The sequence below is a fragment of the Nannospalax galili genome, unplaced genomic scaffold (genome assembly GCF_000622305.1).
Source record: "Nannospalax galili isolate Female #2095 unplaced genomic scaffold, S.galili_v1.0 scaffold20, whole genome shotgun sequence".
NCBI lineage: Eukaryota > Metazoa > Chordata > Mammalia > Rodentia > Spalacidae > Nannospalax > Nannospalax galili.
Window position 1 is genome coordinate 1,648,564 of NW_008346414.1, and position 20,178 is coordinate 1,668,741.

Consider the following 20,178-nt stretch of genomic DNA (forward strand, 5'->3'; position numbering starts at 1 on the left):
CTTGAGTTCATTCGTGGATAAAATGAGGCAATGCCTACTTATTGATAGGCTTGGTATAATGACTAAAGAGACAGTTCAAATAAGTCAGGTCACCGACAGCATGTTTCATTTCTTCTCTGTCCTGCTCTCCTTTTTCCCCCATTCCCTTTCTGTTTTAGCTCTACATCTGCATCAGTACTTTGATGCACTTGTGGGAGCAATCATTTTCAAGCATCTAGAGTGGCCTGTACCAGGGCTTCTGTTCTGGAGACCCTGAGCTTTCTTCTCTGCTCTAAGAGCTCAGCACTTCATTCTCTAGATAAAGAAATAAAGTCAGTAGAGATTCTTCATGCCTGGCCAGGGATTGCTATTTGCTAGGTCCCTAGTCCAGAATGTCTTGCTGATCCAGTTTCTTCATCTATAAAATGAGAAGATGAGATGAGTTGGGATCCCCTGGGTTCCAACGGACTATAGCTTCTAGTTCTGACCTCATCCTCGGTTCCCTTCTCAAAAACACTCCTTCCTCCACAGCCATCAAGACCTATGCCAAGTATCAGATTCTAGCCCTAATGTAATGCAGTTTTCCAGCTCTTTACTCATTCAATAAACACATACACATTGAACTGGACCACCTGAACAGGATTTACTGGAGTGTGCTATGATCCCCATGGCTTTGTGTAGTATAGCAGGGCCTCTCGGTTTTCTGAATGTTGATGGTCTCATGGCGCATGTCACATAATCTAATATTTATTCCTTCCACCACCTTCTTCAAAGCAAAAACTGTCTTATTTAATATTAGAACCTTACTGCTTACCTAACTCAGTACCTAGCAGTTTGTAAATATTTCATGAGTGAATCCTCAACACTTAAGGAAGATATTTATATTGTAGAGAAATATCAGCTAACTATTAAATCAGTTGAGGCCAAGGATTTTGATGTTATTTTTTTTAATACTCTATAATTTTTCTAGCACTAGGTACAGAGTATAGTAGATGCTTGAAATACATGTTGGTCCTCATAGTATAAATTTTAAATCTACATTTAAGAGAAAATTATTCTGGACAGTTCAAACACCAAGAGATGGTCTTCAAGAAAAACTAGAGCACAACTATTCCTAAGTCTGATGTTTTAAGCATCTCTATGTGAATGATTCTTTGAACGTGTAGAGAACTCTACCTACATGAATATGAGAAAACATTTAACTGTCTGTTCCATCCTTTGATGATTTCTTTCCTTCAAGGATTTCAATGGCATTCTGCATCCTTTGCTTCCTAAAGTGTTAGAGATTTGGGAGTAAGGAAGGCAGGATGGCAGCGGGCCATTTGCTGTGAGCTATGCAGGTTCTCAAGGGGTAGTTCAACACTTCTACTGATGGTTCTCATTCAAGTGACCATCAGCCGTTGTCATCACTACCTTCTTCATTTCCTCCTCCTTTCTTCACCTCCCCCTCCCCTTCTCTTGTTCCTCCTCTTCCTTTCTTATACATCAGTGTTTTTCCTCAACAAATTTCTTACACCAAAATACGTGCTACCAATTTCTTGTTCCTGAATTTGATGATTCAGCCCATTCAAAATAGCCCGAGAATTCTTGGACCATGTTGGAGAAGGTGCTGATCTTCCACACCAGGGATAATGCCAGTTCTGTTGATCTTGACCTGCACACCTAGCCTGCTTTTCTTCCTTTGGGTGGAGGTTACAAAGACAAAGTGTCTCTCTAGCAAAGGGTGAAATCCTGTGACACAGAAGTCCCTGCTGCCTGATTAAATACTGAGGAAGACAGCCTATTGATTGACTTACCCTCAGAAAGCTAAGGCCTGCAATAAAACCCCTGGAGGGTCACATACCCTATTCTTCCTGGGACCGCATTGTGCAGGGCAAGGTTATCACCACTAACTAAGATCCAACAGAATGCATAGATACAAAGAACACTGCAAGGAATTGACCTATGAGCATTTTCCCTTTCCTAGGCAGGGTTACTATATGAAGTTGTAGGAGCCATATCATTTGATACATATGAATCCCTTTCTGAATACCTACTCAGTACCACATGCTGAAGGCTTTCAACACACCCTCTCACTTTATTAGTGATTGTTTTATCTTCAAAGGCTGACTAAAAGAGAGGATCTGGCCTCTTAATGGTGCTCCTGTTTCATCTTTCTGGTATGATTAGCCCATTTCTCATTATCTCTATACAAGGCTGATATATTTTCAAATAATTTACTTCCTGCATTTTTTTCTCCAAGTTGTGCCAAGAAAATCGCATTAGACAGAACTTGTCATCTGGCCCTGCTTCATACTGGCATCAAGTAGAGATAATGCATGATGGCTCAAAGAGCTGCCAAGGGCCCACCGGTTAGAGTGGTAAGCGACAGCAGTCAAGGCAGGACAGTGAGCTCGAATTCCCACCCCGGTTTCTTTCACTCTGTTACCCATCCTGTCGATCCCATCAAACACCAGCTGGAGGCCTACTATGCACCTCCCCTGACTTCACGGAGTTTCCTGTAGAACTTAAGGAAAACATCAACAAAGCTAGCACACACAATAAGACACAATGAAGATACATACCAGGAGAGGATGCAGACCAGACAAATGCTGATTCATGCTGAGAAAACCTAGAGAAGTTTCACCGACAGCAAAAAGGTGTGAGACTTCAAAGCAACTTGACAGATCTGCTCCCAGTCATAAGAGCATTACATGTTCCATACTTTATGTATACTTTATTATATTTATGTTATGTGTATGAGTGTATTGCCTGCATGTATGTAAGTGCACCTGTATCATGCAGTGTCCATGGAGGTCAGAAGAGGGTGTCAGATCCCCTGGAACTGGAGTTACAGGTGGTTTGTAGTCACCATGTGGGTGCTGAGAATAGAACCCAGGTCCTCTGCAAGAGCAGCCAGTGCTCTTAACTGCCGAACCATTTCTCTAGATCCTCTGTGTGTGTGTGCGCGTGTGTGTGTGTGTGTGTGTGTGTGTGTGTGTTTATACTCTATAAACTGTAATTGGATATACAGAAAACTGATAGCATAGGAAAATGTAGAAAAGCAAAAAATAAAAAAGTTACTCCCAGCTTGGCCATTATTTTATCTACTGAAGTCCATTTCTTCCTTGATTCCAATCCCAGCCTCTAAAGGGTTAACAGACAATGTATATGATTTCAGACATCTAATTGTTCTCATGTAAATACACTATCCTTCCCCCTCCTCCAGAAAACACAAAGATTTTAAGACAACTAGCTCTAAGTCTACTGGATGAATTCTCCCATCTAGTTGTACAACATAGGCTAATTTTTAAAATTACCTACATCTTATTTTCATCCACAGGGTTAATTAACATCCCTATTCTAGATCTATTTTAAGAATTAAGTGAAGAAAAAGAATCCAGAGCCTTGATCCAGAGTAAGCACCAAAGTACCTAATAATGCAGTGTAGGCAGTAGAACGTGTCAATGCATACACAGAAATTCAGCTTTAAAAAGTGAAGTCAGGGGCTGGAGAGATGGCTCAGGGGTAAGAGCACTGACTGCTCTTACAGAAGACCCGGGTTCCATTCCCAGCACCCCCATGGCAGCTAACAACTGTCCATAACTCCAGATCCAGGGGAATCCGAAGCTCTCTTCTGCCTTCCATGGGCATTGCATGACACAGGTGCACTCACACACATGCAGGCAATACACTCATACAGATGAAATAAAAACAATAAATAAAATATTTTTTAAAAAGTAAAAATAAAAAGTGAAGTTGAGCTTTGTGTTATACTGTTCCTGCCCATATTGGTGAGTTTAATTCATTATTTGGTGATTATATTAATTCATATTTTATTTAACAAACACTGATGATACTATCAAACTCTGTATCTGTATTTTTATGCATTTCTTCTAATTTTTTAGAATATTTTATTATTTTTATTTTATGTGTATGAGTGTTATGCCTGCATGTAGGTAAGTGCGCCCATGTCATGCAGTGCCCACAGAGGGCAGAAGAGGCTCTTGGATTCCCTGGAACTGGAGTTACGGGCAGTTGTTAGCTGCCAGATTGGTGCTGGGATTCGAACCTGGGTCTTCTGCAAGAACAGTCAGTGTTCTTAACTGCTGAGCTATCTCTCCAGCCCTCTTCTAATTTTTATTAGAAAATATTCCCAGAAATGTGATTTCTGGGACACAATGTCATGCAATTGAATTTTTGATAAGATAGTAACAAATTGGGACTGGAGAGATGGCTCAGCAGTTAAGAGCACCTACTGCTCTTAGAAAGAACAAAAGTTCAGTTCGCAGCACCTACACAGCAGCCAACAACTGCCTGTGACTGCAGTTCCAGGGGATCTGACACCTCTGGTCTCCAGGCACCTGCACTCAAGTGCACATACCTACACAAAGACACGCATGTATACACATAATTAAAAATAATAAAAATACCGTAGTTCTCAGGGTTTACATCTAGGTAAGACTGTTGATGACATTTCCCCAGGCAGCGAACTGTGAAAGCCAGCCAGTGGAGAGGAAGCTTCTAGACCAATAGCAACTTGGTTTCTCGTGCTCTGTGACCAAAGCGTGTGGTGTCTTCAGCAATACAGTCTTAACCATCAAGTTCTAATGGGCAACTAAGAACAGTGGCAATGGCTTGTATTGTTTTGGAGCTTTCCAGAACACCCCTGACCAACAACTTAAGGGGAAGTATCCCACACCTGGCACCAGGATTTTTGTTCAGCAATCTGTGGCTTCTGGGAGAAACACTCTACCCTGTGTAGGGTAACTTCAATTAAGTTCTTTCATATGAATATATTTAAAATATATGTGTGTGTGTGCGTGAAACTTATAAAATAGTAGGTTTCCATATGATTTTTTCAACTATCTTTAGTGTTTTGATGTATTCCAAATCTGACTGTAATCATAATTATGTTGAATTCTTAGATACTCAATAAGTCATACTTCTCTGCATAATATATTTTAATAAAATTATCCTTAGGTATATAAACAATAAATGAAATAATAAAAATGGATCTTTAAAAATATATTAACAAATTATTATTCAGAAAGTTTGCACAATTTATTTGTGCAAACTACCTCCCCATAAAAATACACATTTTTCTACCAATACCAGTGCAGAGATTGCTTTGTTTTTATTTGCATTTATTAAGATGGAGTGGGAATTAACACTGAGAACAAATGATTACGCTACAAGCATGATTTAAAGTGGGATTTGGGATATTAAACTTTAAATAAAAAGTTTTTACTGATGGACTATCTTCATGTTCGCTGCTCATAGCGTAGTATGTTTCATATTTTCAGCATTATCATTTATTTTTATTTGTGTTATATTTTGTATTATTTTACTCTTAATTGCTTAAATGCCATGCTAGGGAGTGTGAGCTTTATGTTGAAATCCACAGCAAGTCACCAAGCATTCAAGAACAAGGGCAAAAGGAACACCCTGAGAGTCCTGCTCTGGGTCTCTGTTCTAGAACTGGGATCAGAACAACTGTACACATCATGGTGCCCAGCTCTGCAGTTACCTCCAACTCTATAGCCGTGCTGGTGGCTACAGCTGTACATGGAAGTATTGGTCATGGATCTTTCAGAGACTCTGAAGAAAGCCAGGAAACTACCCTTCAGTGGAATTTGCATCCAAAAAGTCTTTACACTTAATGCTAGAGTCCAGAGATATAACAAAACCTATCCAGTGACCCCCGCCCTGCTTTCATGCTGTAGTTCCTCTTGTTCACATGACAGTGGCACTGAGCACTCACAGAACCTGAACCTGTGACATAGTTTTGGTTAAACAAGCCATAGCCAAGTTCATATTTTTTCCCTGTGTTTATGAATGTGTTCTGCTGGGCCAGGTCACTTCTAGGCAATTTCTTCTCAAAGTAGCATGCTCCCATCGCAGTATAAGGCAAGTCACAAACATGATCCACATATGTAAGTTTAAGATTTCTTGTAGATGCATCTGAATCAAACTCATGTTACAACACATTTAGCTAGGAAATATATCCAAAATATCACCATTTTAAAATGTTCTCGGTTTAAAATATTAACTCAATATTTTACATTTGTTTCAAACTAAGTCCTTAAAAACTGGTATGTATTTCATACTTACATCCGATCTCAACTCAGCTAGTCTCAGTTCAAGAGCTCAATGGCAACATGCAGCTAGTAACCACCACGTTGGGCAGCATCCTTCTAAATCATCACGTAAAGGGCCTTTACTCTAAATCCATTTTCCTCCTAGCATTTCCAATTAAGACTAATTAGGCATCATTAAGCATGTTGATTCTCATGTTCCATCAAACTCTCTTCTTAGTCATCTCACAGTAATATGAATTACAATAGCAAGCGTTCTCCCCACAGATCACTAGATTTTAAGCTGTGTGTCCTAGTACAGAATAAGAAACATCTGCTCAGTGGGATGGGGGATTCACATGTCATAGAAGAGCGATGCCTCCTTCGAAGCAGGGAGGGTTTTATAAATCACAGTGTTTGAGAGAATACAGTCTACAGGTATGTCTTCATGTGGCCTTTCTGTTCCACTACTAGGAAATTCAAAGTTTACTGTCACTTACCTGGGTTACTTTATTTGAAAGAATGAGGCCACAATCATGGAAGTTCCTAATAATCCAAGAGTTCCTAAAATAATTGGCTACCAGTGGTCCTGTTCACACTCACATCATCTTATAGCTGGGCCATGGTAAAGGGACAACTGAGACTCAGAGATACAATCTAAGCATGCCTGTTATATTTCCAGAATACAGTTTCTTTGTGAAAGGGTGAGCAATAAAACTACTTCCATCAACAAACCTCAACATTTAACAAAAACAATCCTGAGAAATAGAACCAATTTAAATATATGACTCTCCATCTTACTGAGGGATAAATGTTAGCAATTAAATATGAAGAAAAATGAGAAAAAAAAAACAAAAGAATACCTCAAAATATTTCTTATTTCTAACGTGTGGTAGAAACAGTGGCATTTCCTGCCTTATCTAAAGACCTTACTAAGCACTGCAGAGACTCGTCCTATGGCCACATGCCCCTGAAAGATATTGGACTTGCAGGCGTTCAGAAACCAACTGACTCATGGAACCGGGCTGAAATGCAAACCCCTAGGAATGCTCCATTCTTTCCTTCCAAATGAAAGGAAGCATGCTTGGTAGTGTCACGATTGCCGCTCTAAGCAGCAGCCTTCTAATTAAAAATAAACTGGGTCCATTATTTCTATTTACAGCTTTTCCACAATTTAGCAGCCGTGTGAAGATGGAGAGGCGCTAGAAGCATATGTTTAAAACTCCCAAATGCTTCTGAGAGCATCATTAGAGTAAACATCCTGTGAATGTGTTTCTTTACCTTCAATGCCATCTCCAAAGGGCTTCCCAAGCTGTGCAGGGCAGCTCCTGCAGCATAAACATATTTATCTTTGGAAGGAATGGTCCAGAAAAGATACGGCTGTGATTAAGTGAGTTACTACAAAGAGCTGTACTTTTGACTCTACACATTCTCTCTTGCAATATGCTATCATTTTCCCTGTGGATACTGGAAAATGGGAGAAGATCTGATATGAAGACATGACAGGAAATTGGGAGATGGGGTGGGGACAAAGAAAAGTCAGAAGTCTTTCAAGTGCTACCTTGGTTGGATTTCAATATGAAAGTGTCTAAATAACATTTCCTAAATGGCTCAATGGCCATCTTGCAGGTATTTTGAATGCACGTGGTGTGGGGCCTGTGGTCAGAGTTCCTCGGCCTAAGCATTACTGGCATTTTGAGCCAGGTACTTTGGTTGTGGGGCCTGTTCTGTGTTCTGTGAAGCTGCACCTCTGGCCTCAACCCACTACATAACAGCAGTGCTCTTGTCTCCTTCCTACTTGTGACAACCGTATCTCCAGATGATGCCTGTTCTCCCCTGAGGATACAGTCAACTGCCCCTGCTTGAGAACTCAGTGGATCTAAGACCATCCTCCATTCGTTCGTTCAGCTCAGCTCACTGGTCACTGTCCAGCACTGACCTATTCCTTGTCTCTGCCCCTCAAGTTGTTCCCAATTTAGAATCAAGGAGAAAGTTAAAAGTAATAGGGTATGAGAGATTGTGGGTTGAGTCCTAAAAAAAAAAAAGGTGGACGCTCTTTTCTGAGAACATTCAGAAAATGTACCTTTAGCTTTAATTGCAACAAAGGTTAGACACTTAGAAAAGTTCTCAGAGAAAAGCCCATTAAACTCACCGAGGGCTTCTGCTCTGCTAGTGGGTTACATATTAAAGATGAATTTGAAGGCTCTCAGAGAAGCAGCGAGCCTGGCCCCTATACATCTTTGCTGACTTCATAAAAAACAAGGGTGCCACTTTGTGACCTGTGTGCTCTCCAAGAAGATTGTGTAACATGCAGTACGCCTTCGATCCAAATAAACTCCCAGATTATTAAAAGGATGTTTTTTCCTCTTGAGGTCAAGGTGAGTCACCGGCGCTTTTTCCCTGTTATTAACCAAGCACTAGATGTACAAGGCTTAGATATTAAAAGGCATTAGCCAAGGCATCATGGTCATCCAGTGTAGAGCAAATGCAAAAGTAGAGGGGAGACTGCAGTCCTGGCAGAGGGAGGAAATGGCTTAAGATATTAGAATCCATGTATACAATCCCATTCAAATTTCTTTGGCCAAGTAACAAGGAGGCATAGCCAGGTTGCTGAGCTCTTGAGGCCAGTCTCTCCTCAGGGTAATTCTGAGCAAGAAAAAAAAATATATAACTACTGACTTACCTTGACCCCAAACTGACAACAAGTCCCTACATTCTTTCAATAATCTGGTATTTATTTCCACAAAGAATGTGGTACTTTTAAAGGCTATAACAGGCCCCTTCCTGAGCTCAAAACCAACTCCTACTCCGTAGAAAGTAAAATAACTCTTCAGCCCACTCAGAAGCCTTTGAAGGAACCAATGAGAACATTGTGGCAAATTCGAAGCTGAAGAAGCCTGTAAAGTTAAGGAACCCAGGAGAGCACCACAATGTTAGATCAGCTTGTTTCCATAGCTCTGCATGGCAATCTTAACACAGACTAAACTGACAAGAAGATAAAAGGAAGGGTAGAGATGATTGCTTTGCATCACAATGAGCCATGTGGCCAACACCTTTGTTGACAGCCTTTTACTTCGACACTGCTGTATGTAGGAGTTGTCCGACCCAAGCTCATTCAGCATACTTCTCAGCTTTCTTCTTACCCTTCCCACCAAGACAAACATTAAATATCCAGAGAAAGGGGATGACGTGCTAGGACAAATCAGAAACGCATTACTCCCTCCAGATCAAATAACCCTTGAGAAGGGCTGCTGAAGATTGTCCAAGGGCAGCTGTACCAGCACAGCCTCAGTGGCACAGGTGTATCCCAAAACATTCTCCACTGCTTGCTTCATCAGTAGCGCCTCCAAACAGGGCTAAGCCTTGGGGCAGGGCTTTTCTCATACTTAGTGCTATCAGTGTCCTCAGGACACAGTACTGCTTTTGACTTTCATTCTGCATGGAGCCTGGACATTAAGAATGATTGGGGCTAAATTTTTTTTTTTGATATTTTTGAGACAGGGTCTTCCTGTAGTCCCAGCTGGCCAGACCAGCCTCACAGAGATCTGCCTGACTCTGGCACTAGTACTGGGACTAAAGTTGTGCACCACCACACCTGACAGCTTGAACAAATTGTAAAGTCTGTCATCTTACTCTTCATTTTTTTTTATATTTTATTTATTATTTTTATTTTATGTGTATGAGTGTATTGCCTGCATGTATGTGGGTGCACCTGCGTCGTGCAATGCTGTGGAGGTCAGAAGAGGGCTTAGGAGTTAAAGATGGTTCATAGCCTCCATGTGGGTGCTGGGACTCAAACCCGGGTCCTCTGCAAGAGCAGCCAGTGCTCTTAACCGCTGAGCCAGCTCTCCAGCCCCTCACTCTTTATTTTTGCCATGATGAAAACAGTGGTCCCACATCCTCTCAATGCCTCCCTTAACCTGAGTGTGTGTTCCTTCTACACACCTGAATTTGAGTGAGTGGTTTCGGGAAAAATAAGCCAAAAGTATGCCGTGTCCTCACTCATTGAGCATCACACTCGAATCTCTCAGTCCTGGCCACAGCTTGAAGCATGCTTACAGTCTGCAAAATGGTTCTGTTTCCATGGTACAGATTTTCCACCAGGAAGTTGATGTTCAGCCCATCCCCATCACCAGATGCAAAGTAAGGGCGTTCTTATCAATGGAATGTACCCAATTCCATTCTGTATCTTTGAAATACTTTCTTCTCCTATGTACTAGATGATCAGAGAGAACCCCCAAAATCTGAGCAGATAACAAGATCATAAAACTGAAAAAGTTTAACCTCATATGAAGCAACTTAGTTTCCCAAAGACTTGAAGTACTCTCGTAAGATTGTTTTATGAGTAAGAAATAAATTTCTAGAGCACTTAACCATTGAAATTTTGGCAGTATTTTTGTTACAGAGGACTAGCCATGTACTGACCTAACTCATGAAAGAAAAGACCAGTCTATGTTCACAAATATTACCAGTATGTATTGAATAGCTGAATCTAGAGGCAGGAGGACCCACCCAAAGTCAAAGGAAGAGGCCACAGTGTCTAACTTTGTTCTGTTTCTCTGCGCCCCCCCAACCCTAGGGCAACTTCCTAAAGTATCATTCATCCCTCATTCTGTGACATCATACTTTCTCTAAAAACTTCCAGGATTTTTTACAGCCTCTATCACAGTAGAAGCAAAAGATAATTCCACCTTATCCTTTAAGAAGAGGGTTATAACTGGTTGTAGTGATGGTGGTGGTATATGCCTTTAATCCCAGTACTTGGGAGGCAGAGGAAGGTGGATCTCTGTGAGTTCAAGTCCAGCCTGGTCTACATGGTGGCAAGTTCCATGCCAGCTGGAGTTTACAAGGAGACCCTGTCTCAAAAATCAAACACACACACAGACAGACAGACAGACAGACACACACACACACACACACACACACACACATACACACACACCAAGAATAGGGATTATGTGCCAAATCTTATGCAAATCTTGTGAAGACACCATACCTACAATTGTGTCATCAACATTTCATCATAGATATGAAGGAGCCCATGAAATCCCACCCCTCTATTATTGGTAATCAATGCTTATTGGGAAGAAGTACCATTTTCTTTACTGGTATAACCACAGATAAATTGCCCTGCTTTTAACAACCTACCACCCATATTGAGTCCAGTAAACTCAGTGAGACACACACACACACACACACACACACACACACACACACACACACAAAAGATGTAAAGATAGGAGGGGACTTGCTGAGAAGTGTGCCAGTAGGTGTGGAAAGGGGACAGGGTAGGGAAAAACATAGCTAAAATTTATCATATAAATGTATGAAATTGTCAAACAAAAAAAGAAGTCAGAAAATGCATCTATTCAGACACTCCCTCCACATATACCACAGAAGTGAAAACAAAGCGGACTGAGACTCGAGATCATAGCCCCGTAGAAGTGCTGCATCACAGAACAACAGAGGGGCCTTTGCCATTGAAGTAGGCGAAAGTCTAAAGTTATAGCCTAACTTATTCTCATTCTCTCTGTCATGCATTGCGGGTTGGTTTGGAGTTGTTCATTCATTTGTTGGTACATGCTCCCACTATGTAACCCAGACTGACCTCAAACCCAGGTCCCTTGTGAGGCTCTGCTTCCCCAAGGCTGGATTATCGGCACCACAGTGTCTGGCTTCCATCTCTCTTCTTGTTTCCCCTTTTTCAGTGTAACTCCTAGAAGAGAAAAGTCTAGTCCCTATGATGGAAACACATCCATCTAATATTCTGATAACTAATGTGCTAGTTTCTGAACTGTGCTTCAGAAATAATTAATAATAATAATAAAATAAGAAGAAGAAGAAGAAGAAGAAGAAGAAGAAGAAGAAGAAGAAGAAGAAGAAGAAGAAGAAGAAGAAGAAGAAGAAGAAGAATGAAAGAAAACAAAGCGATTCACCCTTCAGACTAAAAGACCCAGCAGGGGCTGGATAGATGACTCAGCGATTAAGAGCACTGGCTGCTCTTGCAGGTGACCTGGGTTCAATTCCCAGCACTCACATGGTGGCTAACAATCATCAGTAACTCCAGTTCCAGGGGACCCTCTTCTGACCTCTGTGGGCACTGCACCTAACTACATAGCAAGCAATACATTCATACACATAAACTCATAAACTAAAGGAAAAAATAATGATAAAATAAAAAATATTAAAAGACTGTGCCAAGAGAGAAGAGTTTTAGCAAAGAGGTAGGTGGAGGTCTCCTTAATTACGCTTTTCAGATGGAAGAGGCCACAGGGTCATGACTTTCTGACCCTGGCTTCACGAACTTCCTTCTCCTCCTCTTTCTCCAGGAGTCGTCTACCCCTGCCACCCTCCAGTTTTTTGTGTCCTGCCTCCTTTCTCTCCTTTGAGAAGTCAGCTGGAGCCCTCTCACACCTTCCATTTCCCATCACGCTGTGAGAAACGGCAACTGGGGCAGCCCAGATTGTCCAAAAAAAAAAAAAAAAAAGGGAAGCTGGCGATTGGCTGAGAAGAGGTAATGATTTGTAATTGCAATGCTTTCATTACTGTCTTTTAGCTCTTTGCAGAGTAATGTCAAGAGCTTCGTCTTTGTAGTGTTATTGGCATTTTTCATCATATTCATGAAGTGTGGGTCAATTTTCTTCAAAAGGCGCACTTCGCCAACTTGCCACCGACGCAGACAGTAATAAATTCTACTAGCGCACTGTGAAGGCTTCGTAGCTGCGAGCAACAATAAAAAGCAATGAGCTGGGTGTCACTAAGTAACTCCAGTTTACACTGCATTTTCTTCTTTTATTGAAAACTCGGAATATGAATTTATTAATGAATACACAGGCATACTTTGAAGAGGGTGGGAGACTGGGAGGAGGGGGGATGGAGAAACACCATGTCAATTTATTTGGTATTCACACTGTGTGTGCCTAGATTGTATTGTTCCATCATTTCCTGGCCAGGCTTACCTTGTTAGGCTGTGGCCCTCCAGAAAAAACCGGAGCTCATATAGCAACACCTTGACGTGGATCTACAGCTGCTCTCTCTGTGTCTGTCTCACCTTTAGCCCTGGCTGTCTACTGGTGCCTTTCATTCTCCGCATTCATACATCAATAAGCTTTGCATGCTGACACCTAATTTTGCAGGCTACTTTGGTTATGGAGGCCGTGTTTTGCATATCACTACCCACCCCCTTCTGACACCTACTGCCTTTAAAGAGAAATGAGAAGAGAGGAAGAGGCAGAGGAAAGAGAGAGAGAGAGAGAGAGAGAGAGAGAGAGAGCAAGAAAGAGAATGATTCTTTTCTTCTCCGCCTAATCAGAGATTTCTTTATATTTGTCAAACGCAGATATGCCAAATCAACTTTAATTGATTCCTCCGTGGTGCTCACAGATGATTTTTGAAGGACTGGGCTTGTATTCCCAGACACACTGTTGTGTTTCCAGCAAAAAGAAGGTTTCTTCCACAAATCAAATTTTGATGCCAATTAGTTAGCATTTTCCATTCCAATTAAATCGGAGACTTGGAGACCTTTCTGATTTGGGAAGACTTTATCTATATTTTATATTAAAAATGCCCTTCAGGGGCTAATAAGCAGGAAGGGAATGACCATGGGTGTGACGGGCACTCGGGGGTGGGGGACAGAGATGTGTGGTGAGTATTTTCAGCTCCTTTCTCTTGTTTATTTCATAAAGGTTTATCGAGCCTGTTCTGTGACATCACAAAGGTTTTTACCTTGTGGTTAGGTGGCTAATGTCATTAGAGCTTTGACAGCCTATAAAATTCTATAATCGAAGAGTGTTTCCCTGCCATCCCCAGCCTCCATACCCCCTGAACACCTCCTTGTGCAAAAAAGAGAATTGAGGGCACATATTGGTAGAGGAGAAGCAGAGCAATGGGAAAAGGCACAGATCGGCTCTGATTTGAGCAGTTAGGCAAACAGAACAAAAAGCACAAACTCAAACAAGAAAGAAAAACACAAAATGCAGTCAAGACACCTATGCATCCTTACCAATGCCCACACCGAGTACATGCTTACCACTGGCCCGTCACAGAGAAGTTCTCCATCTAGTAAATTAAGAGCATCTTGTGTGCACCAGAACACTTTAAAGGAAAGAAGTTGTCCATTCAAAATCAGCTATAATTTTGAAAGTCACTAAAATCACTAATAAACACTATGTTCTGTTTCCCTTTTTTTCATCCCTCAAATGCTTCATCATTTACCTGTTTCTTCTGAATGAAATCAACCTTTAAAAACAGCAAAGCACTGTTGAGACTGTGGTCTTGGGGACAAACCTGGGGCAAAGCTGGAGACCTATCTGGTAAGTTTGGATTCCAGTGGCCAATCTGTATCTTCGTGACTTCACTTCCCATCAGCATGGATAAGAATTCAAGTTCAGGGCACTACGCCCCTGATCACACACATTCTCTCATACCCATATTCTGTAACTTGAAGACCTTTAGAGACATGAGTTGTGCTATGATTTCAATATGTTCGAATACATCCCCCAAGGATTCCTGTATTGAAATTTAATCCGTTACTGGATATAAAGAGAGTAGAATATTAATCCATCATATTTAGAGGTAGGGCTCTGGGGAGATGATTAGGATCAGATAATGTCATTAGGGTGGAACCCCCATGATCAAATCATAGTGGCTTTACAAAAAAAGGGAAAGAGACCAGGAGAGACACGTGCATTCCCCACCTCTTGCCATGGGATACTTTGCCTGTCTTGGGACCCTGCCAACATGAAGGTTATTACTATATGTATTCTTTTGATGCTGAACCTCCTAACCCACCAGCCACAGCTTTAATTTCTTTATAACTTATCTAACTGTGGTACTGTGTTATTAACAACAGAAAATGAACTAACGCAAGGTCTCATACCCAATGCCTACGCTGAAATGGGAATTGCACATGTAAAGCTTCTCCAACTGCCAAAGCACTTTCTCCTGTGGAACAGCTACATGGCGATGCAGGGTGGGTGCTCTTGAAGTCAGAGGTTCAGCTAGGGCCACCTGTTGTTGAGAGATGAGATGTGACTATATCATGGACTTGAAGTCTATCCCTGTAGGTTTGGTGAGGGCAAGGACAAAATCTAAGGACATATCATCCCCTGCTTTAAAAGGTGTACTCAAGTACACCTGACTGTCCCCAAACCAGTCTTCATTGTGCTTTTCAGATTCCTGCCAAGACAACCTAATGATTCTTATCCTCAGCGATCAGAATACACCAGGGGCTTTGTAAAGCGCTCTGCATGGATTATTTCATTGATGACTCACAATTCATAGCATCCACCTTTTCCAGATGAGAGTGATATTCAAAATGACTGATAGGTTCATGGAGGCCACACATCTAACCACTAGGGCCACCCAGATAGGCAACCTGCAATGGCTAGCACTTGTCCTTCTTTCTTGGACTGCCTGATGAGGCAGGAGGATTTTAGAGACACGCTCTTTATAGGAGACTACTATCCTGGGGAGTGTAGCTAGGATTAAGTTGAGGGTTTTTTTTAATGCTTTTAAAGTACTCTTCTGGTTCCTAGTAGGTGTGTGATGTTGATGAAGAAATGTATTCTATTCCCACCACCACCAGGGAGCCCACCATAGGCCTTTCTTGTATCTATCATGCCTCAATTACTCCAGGTAGAAATAACTAAATAGGGAAAGTGAAATAAAATAGCATAATAAAATAGGAACCATTCTCCCTAACAAACAAAGCAGTATGCATCTGGATGCTAAAACTGAGGTTCTAGGCACATTGAGCAAACATTGGTTCAAGCAGTGTGAATACACCTGTGGGGACCATTAGACTACATTCAGCTATAAGAACCCTTCCTGAGTAAGAGGGCTGGTGTGACATTCTCTGGACAGGCTCACCATCAGCCATAAAAAAAGGAATTATGAGGCCGAGTGAACACTGCTCACATTCACACTGTGCGCACTGCATTGTCAATTAGCATGCATGTTTCCATAATTGTTATACAAGGGGGAAATTTACAGTGTTAAATGGCCCTCAAATTCACACTTCTCTGTGAGTTTTTGTTTGGTGGTGTGTCTAGTATTAGCATGGATGACTGCTTCTGACATCTCTTTGCCTCTGAAGACAGAAACACTAACATAACAACGGGGCGGACACACCAGCACCAAGGAATGCTGCTGTTTGCTCTGCAGGTCTAGGTAGGGCCATGGGGGCAGAAAAAGATGGCAGAAAAGTTGTGAGGTGGGTAAAGTAGAGAAGGAGGTAGGCTTTGTAAACCTCATTCTTTCCTTGTTTGTATTTTTGCAAGGGGAGATTTCCGCTGCTTTCCTGTTTGCCTACCGTCCCTTCCTAATGGCCTTCTCCTGTAGATTGATGCAAATTCACATTTCAAGTTTCATATTTCACACGACGTGTCTCTACCCATCTCTAAAGAGAATAAAGAAGACCTTGATGAGAGGACTGCATGAATTATTTAGTTTAACTAAACCTATTTTTTTTTTTTTAATTATAAGAGGGACTGGAGAAATGGCTCAGTATTTAAGAGCTCTGGCTCCTCTTGCAGGAGACCTGGGTTCGGTTCCCAGCACCCACACGGCTTGCACTTACATACATGTAAGCAAAACATTAATACACATCAGAAAAAATAAATTAAAAAATTCATGAGTTGTGAATTTCAAAATGCCGTAGTCCTTTACTTGTTTAGATCATTCTGAATGTGGCCTTTTCTGAAGAAAGACTGAATCAAATAGTACCTGAAAGTCATAGTAAGTCTTTGATTGTTCAAACTTACAACCTTCACTTTCCATAGACTATCTATACGTACGTTAGTGTATACACAAGATTATACAGGACCTTTCACTGAGGAAAGAAATACCCAAGTAACAACATGAGAATCCAGGTAAATCTCTGAAGTGCAGATGACTGGAGGTCTCTTTAGTCTTTGAAAGGCCTTTGATGACAGAGAAATACGACTTCTTTCTTCTACAAACCAGGGCAAATAATATAGAAGAAAAGTAAGCATCTTCCAAAGTCACACAGGTAAACCAATATTTATGTACAGCCAGTTATTTCCAAATATTTTAATTATCCTCAGAGAAATAATATTTACTATTTCTTTTTTTTGTTTCTTTGTTTTTCTTGTCTTTTTGAGACAGGGTTTCCTTGTAGCCCAGCTGTCCTGGAACTCACTATGTAGACCAGGCTGGCCTCGAACTCACAAAGATCCACCTGCCTCTGCCTCCCAAGTGCTGGGATCAAAGGTGTGTGCCACCACGTCTGGCATATTTACTATTTCTAATGCTGCTCAAGAGACCAGGTCACAAAGAACAAGAAGTACTTACTTACTTTTTAAAATCTCCACTGCTATCATAGTTATTTTTTGTCAACCTTACACAAACCTAGACATACCTGGGAACAGGGAATCTCAACTTAGGAGATTCCATTAGATTGGCCTGTGGGCATGTCTGTGGGGCATTTTCTTGATTGCTGATTGATGTGGCAGTCCATCCGTGGGCAGGTGGGCCTGGCCATAAGCAGCACTCCTCTGTGGTCTCTGCTTCAGTTCCTGCCTCGATTCCTGCCTTAAGTTCCTGTCCTGGCTTCCCTAGATGATGGACTATAATCTGTAAACCAGATAAACACTTTCTTCTTCAAATTGCTTTGGGTCAGTGTTTTATCACAGCAAAAAGAAGCAAACTATAGAATTTCATTTCATAAATAAGATAGAGAGAAAAATTTCAAAAGCCTACAAAATGATGATGATGAAGAAGAGGATGATAAAAATTTTGTGCAATGCCACATCATATGCATTAAACACTTTCATCATACTAATTTAAAAGTCAGTTATATTTCTTTATCACCCCACCTTAATCTTAAAAAGACAGCAACATGTAAAATAAAGCATGGATAAATCAAGAAAGGCAATGTTCCTGGACATAACTGCAAAACCCTTGGTATTCCTGATCCTAGCTAGCCCTGTAACGGAAGGAAAGTGGTTTCTTCTTGGCCTAGTCCTTTGTGCTTCAAGACCGCAACGGTGCTCCAGATGAATTTTTGTCTCAGACTCATTGATCCCTAATGTAGTCTCATAGCAAGGATTCATAGAGTAAAAAGGCCTTCAAGAACCACAGTAAGGGTAAGTGACAGCCTAATGGGCAAGGAGTGAATATAGGAGAATCATTTCACTTTTGTCAGAGAGAAGGAAAACACAAGTCTAACACTATGGCAAACATGTGTAAGCAAAGGCCCTCCCGTGTCTAAGGTGAGAATAAATTGAGTGTATGATGCTACATGTAAGATGAAAGGTGGGGTACAGGAAAAAACCTCAGAAGCTTTCATGTATAAGACTGTTTAAAATCATGACACAGGTTGGTGGATTAAGATCATCTGTGGAATTTGGTTGGGCAGGAACAAGGAATTCCAAGGACTAAAGCCTTGGAAGCAGAGGTCAGGGCTTTAGGAAGCTCTATTAAAGGAAATTGGGAAAAGAAGAAAGAAAAGAGAATGGAGTCTCCAAGTCAAGGAAGGAGCCAGGGCTTCCTGACACTTTCAGGTCAGTGTTATCATCTGAGCAAAGCCTGCAGGTAATTCAGGTAAGATGAGAGCAGATACTGCCCTGGCTTGTTAGCAGATGATGTTGGCTTATAAGATCAAGATTCTCCGCAGTGACTACCCATTAACACACAGCCTAGGGAACCAAGCATTAATTACTGTAATGACCGTCACCTACTATCTACACCGAGGCAGCCTATATATGCCAAGCATTTTATGTACACTGATTGAATGTGGTCCATGGAGGAGTAGGTAGAATTAGCCAAGATCACAAATGCGAAATGAACATGAAGAGAGCTGAAAGGACTTATCTGAAGTCACCTAGCTAATAAGTTAGAAACTGAGAGTCCAAATGCAACATATAATACAGGGTTTCCCAAAGGCAAAAAAAAAGGCTAAATGTCTATCATTTGGGTTGCTGTGAATAGGGTTGGGAGCTTCAGATGTTGCCCATTCTCCTCAGGGTACAAGAGCTCCGCCTGGGCCCATTCATCCAAGTAAAGGCACCAAATCTTCGAAGGTACTCAAGGTACTCTTTGAAGGACTGAAGCGTTTTCCAGAATGCATGGCTTTCAGTGCTAAAACCAGAAAATTCTCAGCCAAACTAAGAGGGGTAGGTCACTCTTCATCCAATGAAACCTCTCTGGGAATGCCTTTCAGGGAGAAAGCAGCTGTGGTTAGCTGCTGGAGGTTTTGTGTTGTGTGAGCTTCCCTGGGGTGGTCCCAGAGCCTCTGTCGAATTCTCAACCTGCTCTCCAGTCTCTCATCACTACTGCTATTAAGTGGGACCCAGGAGTTAGGAACCAAGAGCAAGGTCACCTTCTCAGGCTTCTCATTGATGGACCTGTTCACTAGGCTCCCCTCAGCGTCCTGCTGCAGCCCTTTGGGAAACCCAAAGGTGTACCCCCAATGGTCCCAACCCCCAGCTCTCCTGGAAATAACAGAGGCTTCCTGAGCATCCGGGGCCCTGTTTGTCAAATTCCCTCTGATCTACCCAGCTAATGAGGTCAAAATAGAGACGTCCATAAGGGATACATTTTCTCATTGGGAGCATATGCCTCAGAAAACACATTGAAAATATTTATCTTTTCTCAGAGTACAGGCAGAGCAATATAGAATACTACCTTGTAAAAATGCTCTTTGAAAAGCAGAAGAAAAAATCATAAAGCATAGGAAATGAAAAAGGAATCCTCCTAAACTAAGCTGCCTGTTGCAGTCTGGGAGACCTGCTCGTTCCATTTGGAAAGCTTTGTTCCAAGCTCAGCAGACACACTGAAGGAAATAGGCATGCCTCACAGGGTTTGGGCCTTTGGGGGGCTCCAGAGGGGCCTGAGATCCTAGACACTTTCCAATGGGTGTGTATTGAGCTGCCAACCTAGGACAATGGGCAAAATACTGAGCCTTGCAGAACTACAAGTGCCCCAGTTATATATACACAGTTCTCATAGAAGCCAGGCCATTCAGACCCACCCATGCTCTAATTTCCCCCACCCTGGTAGCTCTCAACAAGAAGAGACTCTGCCCTACCCTGGAGATATCTGGCAATGTAGAGTATTCTTGGTTTTGCTCCACCAGTGGGAGACAGAAAAGAGCAGTTAGTGGGTAGATGCCTGAGCTGCT